This window comes from Podarcis muralis, chromosome 11 (assembly GCF_964188315.1).
Source record: "Podarcis muralis chromosome 11, rPodMur119.hap1.1, whole genome shotgun sequence".
NCBI classification, from domain to species: Eukaryota; Metazoa; Chordata; class Lepidosauria; order Squamata; family Lacertidae; genus Podarcis; species Podarcis muralis.
The window spans coordinates 1,794,148-1,808,200 of NC_135665.1; the positions used below are offsets into that span (position 1 = coordinate 1,794,148).

Genomic DNA, 14,053 nt, shown 5'->3' on the forward strand with positions numbered 1-14,053 from the left:
AGTTCACTCTCTGTCCATCAACAAAGTAAGGACTTAATGCTAAAAAAATCCCAACCATCATGAGAGTTATTTTGCTGGAGCCCAAGGATGAAAAGGGGCAGAAACTTCAGGATTTTTTAAACTACATGTTTTCCTAAGGAATTCTACCCTGTCCAGTCAACACTGTTGCTTTTTGGAGGAACAGGGATCTAGGCCTGATTAAGCAGTGAAGATCCCAGCATGTTCCAAATTTCGGGGGGCTGTAAAAACACCAGTACAGTGGTACCTCGGGTTACAGACGCTTCAGCTTACAGATGCTTCAGGTTACAGACTCTGCTAACCCAGAAATAGTACCTCAGGTTAAGAACTTTGCTTCAGGATGAGAACAGAAATTGCGTGCTGGTGGTGCGGCAGCAGCAGGAGGCACCATTAGCTAAAGTGGTGCTTCAGGTTAAGAACAGTTTCAGGTTAAGAACGGACCTCCAGAAGGAATTAAGTTCTTAACCCGAGGTACCACTGTCCCAACTTAAAAACAATAGATCATTTATAATAAACATAGACAGTTCTGTCTTGAAACCGGTTTGTCCCATAACTGCTCTAAAGGGACCACTTCCATGTTGTACTCTTGCAATAGTTTCTCAAGTCAGAACTTTATTATTTGCTGTCAGTAATTTTTCCATTGTTGTAGAAAAAAATGGGATTGGCTTTTGCATCCCAACCTCCCAAGGCGCAAGTCCATGATTGGTCAGAGAAGAATGAATGGAGGCAGGAACCAGTAGAAGGAAAGCAGGGAAGATCTTTAATTTCCTGCTGCAACAGAGTTCCCCTTCTCTTGCAAAGAGGTGAGGAACCAAAACAAAGGTGTGCAAAAACTTTTAAAGACTTTAGAAATTGCCCAACCCCTTAGCCTAAAGCTACCCCAAAGACATCATACACATCTACAACAGAAATTTGAGAGTGCAGCTTGTCTCCTGTCTTACAAGCTACCTGATGTTGTTGTTTAGTCGTTTAGTCGTGTCCGACTCTTCGTGACCCCCTGGACCAGAGCACGCCAGGCACTCCTGTCTTCCACTGCCTCCAGCAGTTTGGTCAAACTCATGCTGGTAGCTTCGAGAACACTGTCCCACCATCTCGTCCTGTCATCCCCTTCTCCTTGTGCCCTCCATCTTTCCCAACATCAGGGGCTTTTCCAGGGAGTCTTCTCTTCTCATGAGGTGGCCAAAGTACTGGAGCCTCAGCTTCAGGATCTGTCCATCCAGTGAGCACAAGCCACTCCAGTATCCCTGCCAAGAAAACTCCATGGACAAAGACAACAGGCATATAAAAGCTACCTGATAATGGCTACTGTAATGGGAATTGGGGTTGCTTGTGTGTAAACCACCAACTGCTCCAAGCTGCTTGGGGTGGTTGCGCCTTTCCCTGGCTGAGCAGCCCTTAGGCATGGCTGCTTCAGTCGCTGGCAGAATCCGTCAGTGGGCATTTTCTAAACTTCTTCCAACATAAAAATTCCTTGACGCCCAGTCTCCGCCTAGATTCTCTGCGCGGAAGCCTTCTGCGCAGTGTGGGTGTGCCAAGCGGGGGTCCGGTGCTCTCCCCGCTGATCTCACTTGAAGAGTCTCGGAGCCCTCCCTCCGAAGTGCTCTCAGCCTCTCCTTTCTTCCTGGTGTCCCCTTGATTGCCTTCCCCAGCGGAAGCTCTCTCTCTCTCCTTGCTGGTCCCCTCCCCTGCATCATTAGGGCGACCTCCCTCTCCTCTGGTCTCTGATGGCAGTTCCCTGACATCCACCTCCCTCCCAGGGCCCCCCTCCCCTCCCTTCCGTTCCTGGGACGGTGAAGTGGGGAACCCCCTGAAGGAGCTATCCTCCTCCTCAGATGATTCCAACACTGCTCTCCACCTGCTGTCGTCTCTTTCCGCTGCCTACTCTTCCCAGTCGGATTGCTCCCCTTCGGATCTTCCCCCTTCCTCCTCTTCGGAGGCGGGAAATCCCACAAACTCTTCCTCATCCTCCGTGTTGCCAAATTGCTCCTCCCAGAACCTCCCTAACGGCTTGGGCTTCCTTGGGAACCTGCGATGGAACTCCTCCTCCAGATACTCGTCCCTGATCTCTTCCGCTGGAACCCACGTGTTCTCCGATTCGGGCTCCCCCTCCCAAGCCACCAGATATTTCACCTGTCTCCCTCTCCACCTGGAATCAAGAATTTCAGCTGCATGACTACTGAGTTCCCTTTCCTCCACCCGTGGATGCCTGGGTGTTTCTCTTCCTTGTCCCAGAAACTCCCTCCCTTCCCTGTAAAGTGAGAGTAAGGATCTGTGAAACACCGGGTGCAGTTTCATGTTGCTGGGCAGTTTGAGTTTAAAAGCCACCGGATTCACTTGTTGTGTTACCTCGAAGGGTCCCAATCGTCTTGGCCGTAATTTCTTACAACCCCCTTTGAACGATAACCCTTGAGTAGACAACCACACCTGATCCCCCACTCTTATAGTTTCCCCTTCTCTGCGGTGCTTGTCTGCCTGCCTCTTGTACGCTTCCTTCGCCCTTTCCAGATTAACCCTGAGTTGTTGGTGTAACGCTTCCATTTCTTCCACAAATTGTTCGGCCGCTGGCACACTCCACCTTCCCTCCCCCTCCCCCGGGAAAGCCCTGGGGTGACACCCATGATTGGCCATGAAGGGACTCATTCCCGTGGACACATGTTCCGCGTTATTGTATGCAAATTCAGCTAGCGCTAGTTTGCCCACCCAATCGTTCTCCCTTTCATTGACGTAGCAGCGTAGGTACTGTTGAAGTATGCTATTAGCTCTTTCTGCTTGTCCGTTGGTCTCTGGATGTCTGGCCGTCGAGAAGCTCACCTCCACATCTAACAGGCTCATGAGCCTCCTCCAGAATCTGGAAGTAAATTGCCGGCCTCTGTCGGACAAAATCCTCAAGGGGGCGCCATGCAACCTGAAGACATGATTAACAAACAGCCTCGCTGTTTCTTCTGCTGTTACTGCATGCGAGCATGCAATAAAATGGCACATTTTGGTCATTAAGTCAACTACCACCATGACGGCTGTTTTCCCCCTAGACTTGGGTAAATCGGTCATAAAATCAATTGATACCACTTCCCATGGTCTTTCTGGTGTGGGTAAGGGTTCCAGTAACCCCGCGGGTGCTGCCCTCTCCCCTTTAGCGCGCTGGCAGCGCTCGCACCCCCGTACGTATTCCCGCACATCTTCCCTTACCCTCGGCCACCAGAACTGCCTGGTGACAAGCAACATGGTCTTGTGCTGGCCAAAATGTCCCGCCGTGGGGTTGTCATGAAGCTGTTTAAGTATTTCCCCCCGCAAGTCCCCTTCTGGTATGTACAACGCTCCCTTATAGTACAAAACCCCCTCCTTGACCTCAAAACCCCCCTGATTTTCTTCTGCATCTCGGATCTCCCTGATTTTAGTTTGGGCGTACTGGTCATCCCTCGTCCGCCCGGCCAGCTCTTGTCTCCCTACCAACACTCCCCCACACACCCATTGATCCTCAGGTATGACATGACGTGCTTCCGGCACTCCCTCTCCTTCCATGTACTCTGGTTTGCGGGAAAGAGCGTCTGCTCTGACGTTTTCCTTCCCCGGCACGTACCTAATCTCAAAAAAAAACTTGGAAAACTCCTGTGCCCATCGCACCTGTCTTTGATTCAGGACTCGCGCAGTCCTCCAGTACTCAAGATTCTTATGGTCCGTGCACACCTGGATCTTGTGCTGTGCACCTATTAGAAAATGTCTCCAGCGGCGAAAAGCCTCATGAATAGCCAGCAGTTCCCGGTCATACACCGTGTAGTTTTGTTCTGACTTGTTCAGCTTCCTCGAGAAAAAGGTGCACGGCTTCCACTCTCCACGATTTCCCGGCTGAAGTAATACGGCCCCCACCGCTCGGTCTGACGCGTCTGTCTCCAGCCTCATCAGCTTCTGCAGATCCATGTGTAAGAGTTGCTCTTCCGAAGCGAACGCCCTCTTTAGCTCCTCAAAGGACTGCTGAGCTTCTGCTGTCCATTCAAACTTCTTCTTGCTGCTAAGGCAATCGGTAATGGGCGCTGTCAGGTGGGCGAAGTTCTTGATGAATTTCCTGTAGAAATTTCCAAACCCCAAGAACCTCTGCACGTCCTTCCGGTTCTTGGGCGTCTTCCATTCCAGCACTGCCTGCAGCTTGCCTGGGTCCATGGCTAAGCCCTTGTCAGACAACCTGTAACCCAGGAACTCTACCTCTCGGGTGTGGAATTGGCATTTCTCCAACTTGACCCACAGCTGGTGCTCCTGCAGCCTCTGCAGCACTTCCCTGACGTCCTTTACATGCTGCTCCTCGTTCTCTGAGTAGATTAGCACGTCGTCCAAGAAAGCTACGCAATTCTTGTAGAGCAGGGGCCCCAGCACATGGTGCATAAAACTTTGAAACGTGCTGGAACCTGATTGGAGTCCGAAGGGCATAACTAGGTACTCAAAGGCCCCCAGAGGGGTGAACATGGTGGTTTTCCATTCATCCACCTCCCTCATCCTTATCAAATTGTACGCCCCTCGAAGGTCCAACTTGGTAAAAACCTTCCCTTTCCTTACTCTGGCCAAAATGTCATCGATTCTCGGCATGGGGAAGGTCACTGGTTCCGACACAAGGTTCAAAGCCCTGAAGTCTACGACCAATCTGGGCTCTTTAGAGTCTCTCTTGTCCACAAAGAACACTGGACTGCCCCCCACCGCCCTTGATTCTCGTATGAAACCCCTCTTCAGGTTCTTATCAATAAACTTCTGCAACTCTTGCATCTCCCTGTCCGACATGGCATACAGCTTACCCACTGGCAGCGGGGCCCCTGGGAGTAGGTTGATCTGACAGTCAAAAGGCCTGTGGGGGGGTAGCCTGTCCGCCTCCTTCTCACTGAAGACTTCTTCCAGGTCTGCATACTGAGGTGGTACTCTCCCCTTCTCTCCTACCGCCATCCCTGCCACTCTGGCCACTGCCATCCTCTGGGTCTCTCCCCCGTGGCAGTGCTCCATGCAGTAAGCTGACCCAAAGGAGACTGTTTGCTGGTGCCATCCCACCACTGGATCGTGCAGTGCCAGCCAGCTCATACCCAATATGATTGGTGGTCCTGCTAGTGTGGCTACGTGAAAGGCAATTGTCTCTGTGTGTCTGGAGACTTTCATTTTCATGGGAGGGGTCTGGTGGGTCACTTCCCCCCCTAGAAGTTCCCTCCCATCAATGGTTGTTACTTGCAAAGGGTGCTCTAGTGGCAATACGTGGAGCTGATGTTCTAGGGCAAATTCCCTGCTAAAAAAGTTGCAAGAGCTCCCTGAATCCAACAATGCCTTCACCTTGAGTGGGTGCCCATTGGGGAGTTCTAGCACCACCTCTATGGCGATGGCTGCCTGGGGAGGGTCTGGCTTGGGCACTTTTACTGGCTGCTTGCCTGGCTGCTGTGCCCGCTCTTCGGCAGCCAAGCACTGGTGTTTCCCTGTTCCTTTTCCTCCTCCTGTTCCCCACCAACTGCCCCCACCATTCCTTGCCACGCCTTCCTCTGAGGGCAGACCCTGGCAAAATGTCCCGGCTGTTGGCAGAGAAAGCATTTCTTGGCGGTTTCCCCCTCCTTCTTGCGGACCTCACCAGTGTTTGAAACCCCCCGTGCGCGCCTCCAATCTCCATTGGCTCCTCTGGCGGTTGAGATTGCCCTGGCATCTCAGGAATGCGGTTGTCATGCCAACGCTCGCCTCTCCCTTCCCGCCTTTCCATCGCCTGCGTCTCTTGCCTTACTCCCACCGCAAGCGCCCTCTTGGTCAGCTGGTCCATTGACTCCGGGCGGGGCGAGCGGGAAAGTTCGTCTTTAACCCAAGGGGATAACCCCTCCTCAAATAACATCTGCACTGGTTCCGAACTCAGTTCCCACCCAAGTTTGTGGATCAACATGGCAAAACGTGACCAGTACTCCCTCACTGATTGGTTCCCTTGCTTGCAACCCATCAGTTCCTTGCGCGTCACGCTCAGCTCCACTTCGCTCGAAAACATATGGTCCATGGCGCTAAAAAATTTCCTCAGATCCTTTAACGCGGCATTATCGGATGCCATTAAGGGTCGAACCCATTCCCTGGCCCTGTCCTGAAGGTGCCCTATCACAAAAGCCACTCGAGCCCCGTCATCCACAAAGTCATCATACTGCAGGTCCAGCGCATACTGCATCTCTGTCTTAAATGCGTTATAATCCCTTGGGTTGCCCCCAAACTTCTGCACTAGTCCCGGTACCTTCCTTGCGATGGGGGTGGGCTTCCCCTGGGCATCTTGAGTCCGCCTTTCATCCAGCCGCGCCGCCAGAATAGCCAGCTGCTGTTCCAAATCTCTGTTTCTCTCCTCCAGAGTAGGTCCCCCTCTGGCTCCCTCTGCAGCACCTGCTCCTCCGGTTTGACTCATGACGGTGCCCCTCTCCTCCTGCACACAAGCAACGTAAAAGACTGACGGATTGCTGTAATGGGAATTGGGGTTGCTTGTGTGTAAACCACCAACTGCTCCAAGCTGCTTGGGGTGGTTACGCCTTTCCCTGGCTGAGCAGCCCTTAGGCACGGCTGCTTCAGTCGCTGGCAGAATCCGTCAGTGGGCGTTTTCTAAACTTCTTCCAACATAACAATTCCTTGAAACCCAGTCTCCGCCTAGCTTCTCTGCGCGGAAGCCTTCTGCGCAGAGTGGGCGTGCCAAGCGGGGGTCCGGTGCTCTCCCCGCTGATCTCACTTGAAGAGTCTCGGAGCCCTCCCTCCGAAGTGCTCTCAGCCTCCCCTTTCTTCCTGGTGTTCCCTTGATTGCCTTCCCCAGCGGAAGCTCTCTCTCTCTCCTTGCTGGTCCCCTCCCCTGCATCATTAGGGCGACCTCCCTCTCCTCTGGTCTCTGATGGCAGTTCCCTGACAGCTACTAATTGCATTACCTGGCCAGTCTGGGGCATTCTTTTGAGTTGGTAAATTCTTCAATTCTTGAATCCAGGTCACAGGCCTACAGTGGTATCTTGGTTTACGAACTTAATCCATTCCTGAAGTCCGTTCTTAAACCGAAACCGTTCTTTAACTGAGGTGTGCTTTCCCTAATGAGGCCTCCCGCTGCCAGTGCCCTTCCACCGTTTGGCTTCCGTTCTTAGACCGAGGTAAAGTTTACAAACCAGGACACTACTTCCGGTTTTGTGGAGTTCATAAACCGAATCATTCGTAAACAGGAATGTTCTTAAACTGAGGTACCACTGTACTGGGAAAGTTTCTACAAGATATTTCCTTCTGCAGAGGAAATATTTAGAGTCATTAGGAGAGCCAAAATGGCTTTTGGGATTGTTCTGTATGCTAAAATAAAGTGTAATTTACTCAGGGACTATTTCTTAAATTCTGAAGGGTAAAAGATTAGTTTTCTGGAAACTAATGTGAGTCCACTATGTGTGTGCCCCCTAAAATTTTATCATACCATAAATATATTGTAAAACATTGATTTTTCTCCTCACTTTCTTGTTGGTGACTGTGTAAGAAAGGGGGGGGGGCTAAGAATAATTTCTGTTTAGGACAAAATATTTCCCTGTTGTAAAAAGAATCAAAGAGGTATAGTTTTACCAGTGAAGAAACAGACTTGTAAAATTAAGACACGGGAAGTCTAATTGAATGCTGAGGACTTGCTAAACACATCACTATCCTATTTTTCTGTTCAGGTAGCCATTTCTGTTGCACTGTGTAACTGTTTGAATATACAGGAGATGCAACAGGAATCGTCTCCCGCCTTGGTTTTCTCTCGGGGCTCTTTTCTCCTTCATTCTTCAGTGCTGCAATTGCTGTTCCTTTTTTATCCTTGGACAGAAAAGCATCTGCATAATTTGTCCACATTATACTTTAAACATGGGATACTGGAGATCTGATATCTGTGACTATATTTTATTTTGGGGTGCATTTATATACAACACAATCGGCCATGACTTCTGGACAATTCACATTACAATTCAGTAACCAAGAAATAGAGATACAACCAATTAACATCTACTAAAACAATCAGTATGAAACCTGTATCAGCACAAAGTCACTGATAAGCCAACACAAAGCCTTATGAAGCAAGAATAAAACAGTTGTAAGCATGTGGTCATTATCCCCTTCCTGCTGTTCTCCCAATTAAATTATTCCCATAGATACTGCCCACATAGCACTATATTCACTCACAAATAAAGTGACATTGTTGGATTTTCTGTTGCAGAAGGGGAAATGGAGTCTCAAAAGCAGTACAGTGGTACCTCTGGTTAAGTACTTAATTCTTTCTGGAGGTCTGTACTTAACCTGAAACTGTTCTTAACCTGAAGCACCACTTTAGCCAATGGGGCCTCCCGCTGCTATCGTGCCGCCGGAGCACAATTTCTGTTCTCATCCTGAAGCAAAGTTCTTAACCCGAGGTACTATTTCTGGGTTAGCAGAGTCTGTAACCTGAAGCGTATGTAACCTGAGGTACTTGGTTGACAAGTGGGTCCTGAAAGAATGAGTAACAAGTTGAACCAATTTAAAAACATTTGAAAAGTACTGGTATAATGGTTAAAGTGTCGTCCTAGGACTGGAAATACTAGTATCAGACATTGGTCCAGTATTTCTACTGCCTCACCAGGACCAGATTAAAAAGGAGGAATGTTTACATGGCTTCACTCAGCAGCTTCATGTAGTAGTTGCCACAGGGGAAATGTAGACTCTGAAGATGGAAACCGCCTGACCCCATAGAGTCAGGAAGGAGGGAGCAAAAGGCTAGGTGAGAGCCGTCCCCGGACGGGGGCTGGTGGTGGTGGTGGGGAGTTGGGGGCACTCCTCACTGTCCTTGGTGCGCACAAGTCAAGGGTCTGGCTGGGCCCTAGAGAAGGGGGATCAGTGGGGTGAGAAGGAGTGGCAGGGGTTTGGGGAGATTGCGGTAGGTAGGTATCAGCTGTGCAGAAAAACCTGTCTGGTGGGGGAAAGCAAACTCGGACTCCTGTTTTTCGATTGGAGAGGGGAAGATATTTCAGATCCCCTTTAGTGTCTCTCACATCCACACACTCACATTCATAAGGAAAGGGGACCTTTGGGGTCACTTTGACTCCTGCTCTGTGCGCTTGGATCTTCTCTGGGCGGGATTTCAGGGGCTGGATTCTCTTTTACACACACAAATACTGGGTTCTCCTGCATTTCCGTGCAGTGCATCTGCCAGGGACAGATTAAATTTGCTTAATAAATAAATATATTAAATCTATTAATTGTGTATATTAAATAATATTGACTATGTTGTGAACACTTTAATTAATGATATGGAGCTGCCTGTATACTTCTGTGCTCAACTCATCCTCTAAATCCTGTTCTTCTTTCTGGAATTCAAAGTTCTACCGCTTTCCTAGCCTCCTCTTTGGCAGTGAGGCTCAGAGCAGAGATCCTATTACAGTATTTTGACTCATGCATTGTAGGAAGGTACAAATGTGTGTACTCAACACATTTACAAATTGTAACCATGTTTTCTGATAATTTAATATAACCTCTGTGGAGGGAAAAACGGTATCATTGCAGAAGTGGAAACCCTGATATTTAAAAATTATTCTACATTGTGTGCATACGTGCAGTTCATGTTTCTATTTGTGATTTGTTTGGTTGTGCCCCGTGAGCTTGAAAGTACAGATGATAAACAACTGGAAACTCTCACCGATTTTGTCCTCACATCATAGATTTTTTTAAAAATCAAACGAGAAGACACATTAGATCACAGTAGTTTTCAGATACTGTGGCATGAAAGAACAACAAAGATGGCTGAAATAGCTAGTGTGGGTATCCTCTAGGTCTAGGAGACCAGGGTTCAAATCCCCACCTATGCATGAAGGTCACTGAGTGACCTTGGGACAGTCACCACCTCTCAGCCTGTCCAGCCCCACAGGAGGGTAACATGGGGAGGGGGTGCCAGCTTGAGCCATGTGTGCCAGCTTGAGCTCTGTGGAAGAAAAGTGGTATAGAAATGTAATAATAAAGAAATAATGGCTAGGGTGTTGGGTCTGAAGAAACATAATGAAAGGGCAAATCACTACATTAGCTTCAGTAAGAATGGAAATGATTTGTTGCAATAGTTTCTCATTTGATGTTGAATATATCACAGAAAGCAAGATACGGTACTTCATGCGGTATGATCAGCTGTCATGCTACATTAAATTGAAAAGACTATGCAGATTTAGATCCTCTTGAGAATTTGTAATTTAATTCATGTGATTGTTCATTGGCAAGTTTTTGAGGAACTGTTTGCTTGGAGACCAAAGGGCCAACAGAAATAATTCATGTTGGCAGGTCATCTGCAAGATACATTAACCAGTTGAAATGGCAAATGGAAGTATGTAAAGTCAACATTTGAACAGCCCCCACCCAGATTCAAAGTTTTTACAAGGTGCACAGGGATTTCAGTTCCATCTGTTATAGATGAAGCAGCAGAATAATTGCAGAGATTGTTCAGATGCTGTTCAGAAAACATATTTATAATTGTATTTGTTGCCGCTTGCAAAAGGGCTTCTTGCTTCAAGCATAAAGCTGTCAAGTATCAGTGGAAGAATTACTACCTACAGTGGAGTCTCAGCCAGCAGACTTTGGCCTTTACAGTGGACGCTCGGGTTGCGAATGTGATCCGTGTGGGATGCACGTTCACAACCCGCAGCTGCGTGTCTGCGCACGTGTGGGTTGCGATCCTGTGCTTCTGCACATGCGCAAAGCACGATTTAGCGCTTTTGCGCATGCGCAACACTGAAACCCAGGCGTAATCTGTTCCGGTACTTCCGGGTTTCGTCGGTCCGTAACCCGAGAAAACTCAACCTGAAGCGTCTGTAACCCAAGGTATGACTGTATTTGCCAATTCTGCTACTAATTATCCTAAAAAAGGATTAGCTTTCTGGGTTATAAAATAGGAGGGGGAACAAATGGTCTTTTGTTAAGGTCTGGCATGCAATTTGCATTATTCACTTGCCTACTGCCTTTCAGATAGTACATGGAAAAGAAATTTTTGTTTCCAAATACATTAACCCAGCCCTGGAAGCAATGTTTATTCTGCTTGTAAAGGCTACTTTAGATTATTCCCCGTGGTGGCTGTGTTCCCATAACATGCCATTTGTGTTCAGAGGCTTACCACAGATGGAAGATTTTTTATTTTATAGGAGTGGAGAAACTCCCCCTTTCTCCTTCAGTTGTTTCATCTTTTAAGTATAGGGTAAAATGGATCAGGTAGCTCCCCTCACACCAATGTCTTAATCTAGTTAAATTGTATAGTGTCCATCTTACTGTATTTCCATTCCGGAGACCCAATAATTGCTTCACCTGTCTGCCCATAAGCTTTGCAATCTTATACTATTAGTGATGTTATGAGAATACATGCCCCCTATATTTTGTGACCGGGTGGTCACCACCGCCAGTCGCCCTACAGCCTGCACACCACTGCAAATTGCACGCATTGCCATGGCCACCAATCATATGCATGGTCGCCACTCAAAGCCCACTAGACACAACCACACACGCCTCAACGCTGCACACACGCCTCAACACTGCCATAAATCAACATCCAATTGCCATAGTTGCAGCCAATTGTCAGCAGACCTTGCCGCAGCAACCAATCACAAGCCGAATCGCAGCTGCCAATCTCCTGGCTGCTGACACCAATCGCCCAACCCCCCCATGCTATCTGTGTATAAGAGGACCCGCTATTTTTGCCTATTATTGCTAAGGAAAAAATATCTACACTGAAAAATATGGTAATATTTTGGAGAATATTCTCGATTAATGAGAATATTAGAGAATTTTCATTTAAAATAGAATCTTCATTTTAATGCATTGAAAATTATATAATAATAATAAATTTTATTTATACCCCGCCCTCCCCAGCCAAGGCTGGGCTCAGGGCGGCTAACAACCAATAATAAAAACAAGTTGAATGAATACAACTCGAAAAACAAGATTAAAATACAACATTAAAACATTAAAATGCAGCCTCATCACAGGAGGAGAAAGGAAAAAAGGAGGAGGAGGAGGAGGAGGGAATCAAATTGACTCCAAGGCAAAGGCCAGGCGGAACAACTCTGTCTTACAGGCCCTGCGGAAAGAAATCAGATCCTGCAGGGTCCTGGTCTCATGAGACAGAGCGTTCCACCAGCCCGGAGCCAGTGTTGGAAAGGCCCTGGCTCTGGTTGAGGCTAATCTGACTTCCTTAGGGCCCAGGACCTCTAGGGTGTTGCTATTTATGGACCTTGAGGTCCTCCGTGCGGCATACCAGGAGAGGTGGTCCCGTAGTGTCAGGGAACTGCCATCGGAAGGACAGGAGGTGCAGAGGCTCAATGAGGTTGAAAGAGGTGTTGCAGCTGAAGAGGGAACCAGTAGGGGGCGAGCAGTAACTCCAAGGGAAAGTGAGTCGGAGGGATGGCTCAGAGACGGTTCCAGCGAAAACAGTGGAGAGGTCTCAGGACCTCCTATAGGGACACCCACTCCTCGCCGGAAACTGTCACGCAGGGAGGCCAGGAGACGTGTTTCCGTTAAGGAGCTTTTATGTTGGAAGCGTTTCCGAAAACAACCACTTTCGGATTCTGCCAGCGATTGACGCAGCCATGCAGGAGGGGCTCCGTCACAGGCAGAGGTTTGAAAACCTGGTCAAACTCTGAGGGATCTGGATTTTACACACAAGCAGCTTATCATCCCATCACACGTAGGTACGAGGGTCCTAGGCCGTGTTTATTCAAAAACATGTTTATTCATGGGTAAACTTGTTAGGATGGCAACAAAAATCTGTACAGATACTTTTATTCAATGGGGCAATGCAGTAAATTCACATTCTTTGATTTTTTGCACCAAACTTGAAATTGAAAATTCAACGTGAAAGACTCACATTAATCACTAAGCCTGCCACTAACCGTATATTTTCCATCAACTTTGAATTCTAATTATGTTGTGTATACATCACTGTATGGCCAAGGGTATAGAATTGCTAAGAATAAGGTCACACCAAAATAGAAAGAAGGCTGTTACACAGGGGTCGGCAACCTAAGGCCCATGGGCCACAAGCGGCCCACGGGGGTGGTTTTACCGGCCTCCGAGCCGCCTGCTTGGTGAGTCCCCGCACGGTGCGCTAAACCGACAGCACAGCGTGGGGACTCACTTTTGCAGCACCGGAAATCAAGTCTGCACAGATGCCAGAAATCGCACGCACTCAGGCGAGGGATCTCCACTGGAGTGAACTGGCCCAGACAAGGTAAGCCTTGCCGACCCCTGCTATTACATATGGTTGAAATTACTTACACTAGCAATATTACAGCTTGACTTATTATTTACAGTGGTGCCCCGCAAGACGAATGCCTCGCAAGACGGAAAACCCGCTAGACGAAAGGGTTTTCCGTTTTGGAGGTGCTTTGCAAAACAAATTTCCTATGGGCTTGCTTCGCAAGACGAAAATGTCTTGTGAGTTCCTGCAGGTTTTTTTCCCTCCCCCCCCCCTTTCCCCCAAGTCGCTAAGCCGCTTATCAGCTGATCCGCTAAGCCGCTTAACAGCTGATCCGCTAAGCCGCTTATCAGCTGATCCGCTAAGCCGCTTAACAGCTGATCCGCTAAGCCGCTAATGGGCTTGCTTCGCAAGACGAAAAAACCGCAAGACGAAGAGACTCGCAGAACGGATTCTTTTCGTCTTGCGAGGCACCACTGTACTAGATTTTTTAAATGTAGGTTGTAAAACTGGTTCTTACATTAGAATTTAGTTCGTGGAGAATATTCGCACCTCCCATCACTAGTTGTGATAAAATATATTTTATTGCCGTCGGATCCTTTGGGATGAAGTACTGCCTAAAAATATAAATAGTAAAGAATATTTTGTACTAGAGCTAGTCAGGATTTATCATACATTCAGAAAAATATAACATAGGCTTGTGCTGAGATGAGACTACATAGGAACGCCTCTCTTTCCAGACTAAAATTATTCAGATGTCTTCAGCAGAGAACACTAAAAAAGAAATGCAGGAAAGCTCTCTTCCTAGAAAAAGGAGACTACAAGGACTGATAAAACAAAAGCATTTAAAAAGTAACATCTTTTCTATAAATT

At 47.9% G+C, this 14,053-nt stretch overlaps 1 protein-coding gene across 3 annotated transcripts in view; it reads left to right on the top strand.

Annotated features, from left to right (window-relative positions):
• MAMDC2 (MAM domain containing 2) overlaps positions 1–14,053 on the top strand; it is a 79,355-nt gene that overhangs the window by 57,917 nt on the left and 7,385 nt on the right. The gene's annotated exons all lie outside the window — the stretch shown is intronic.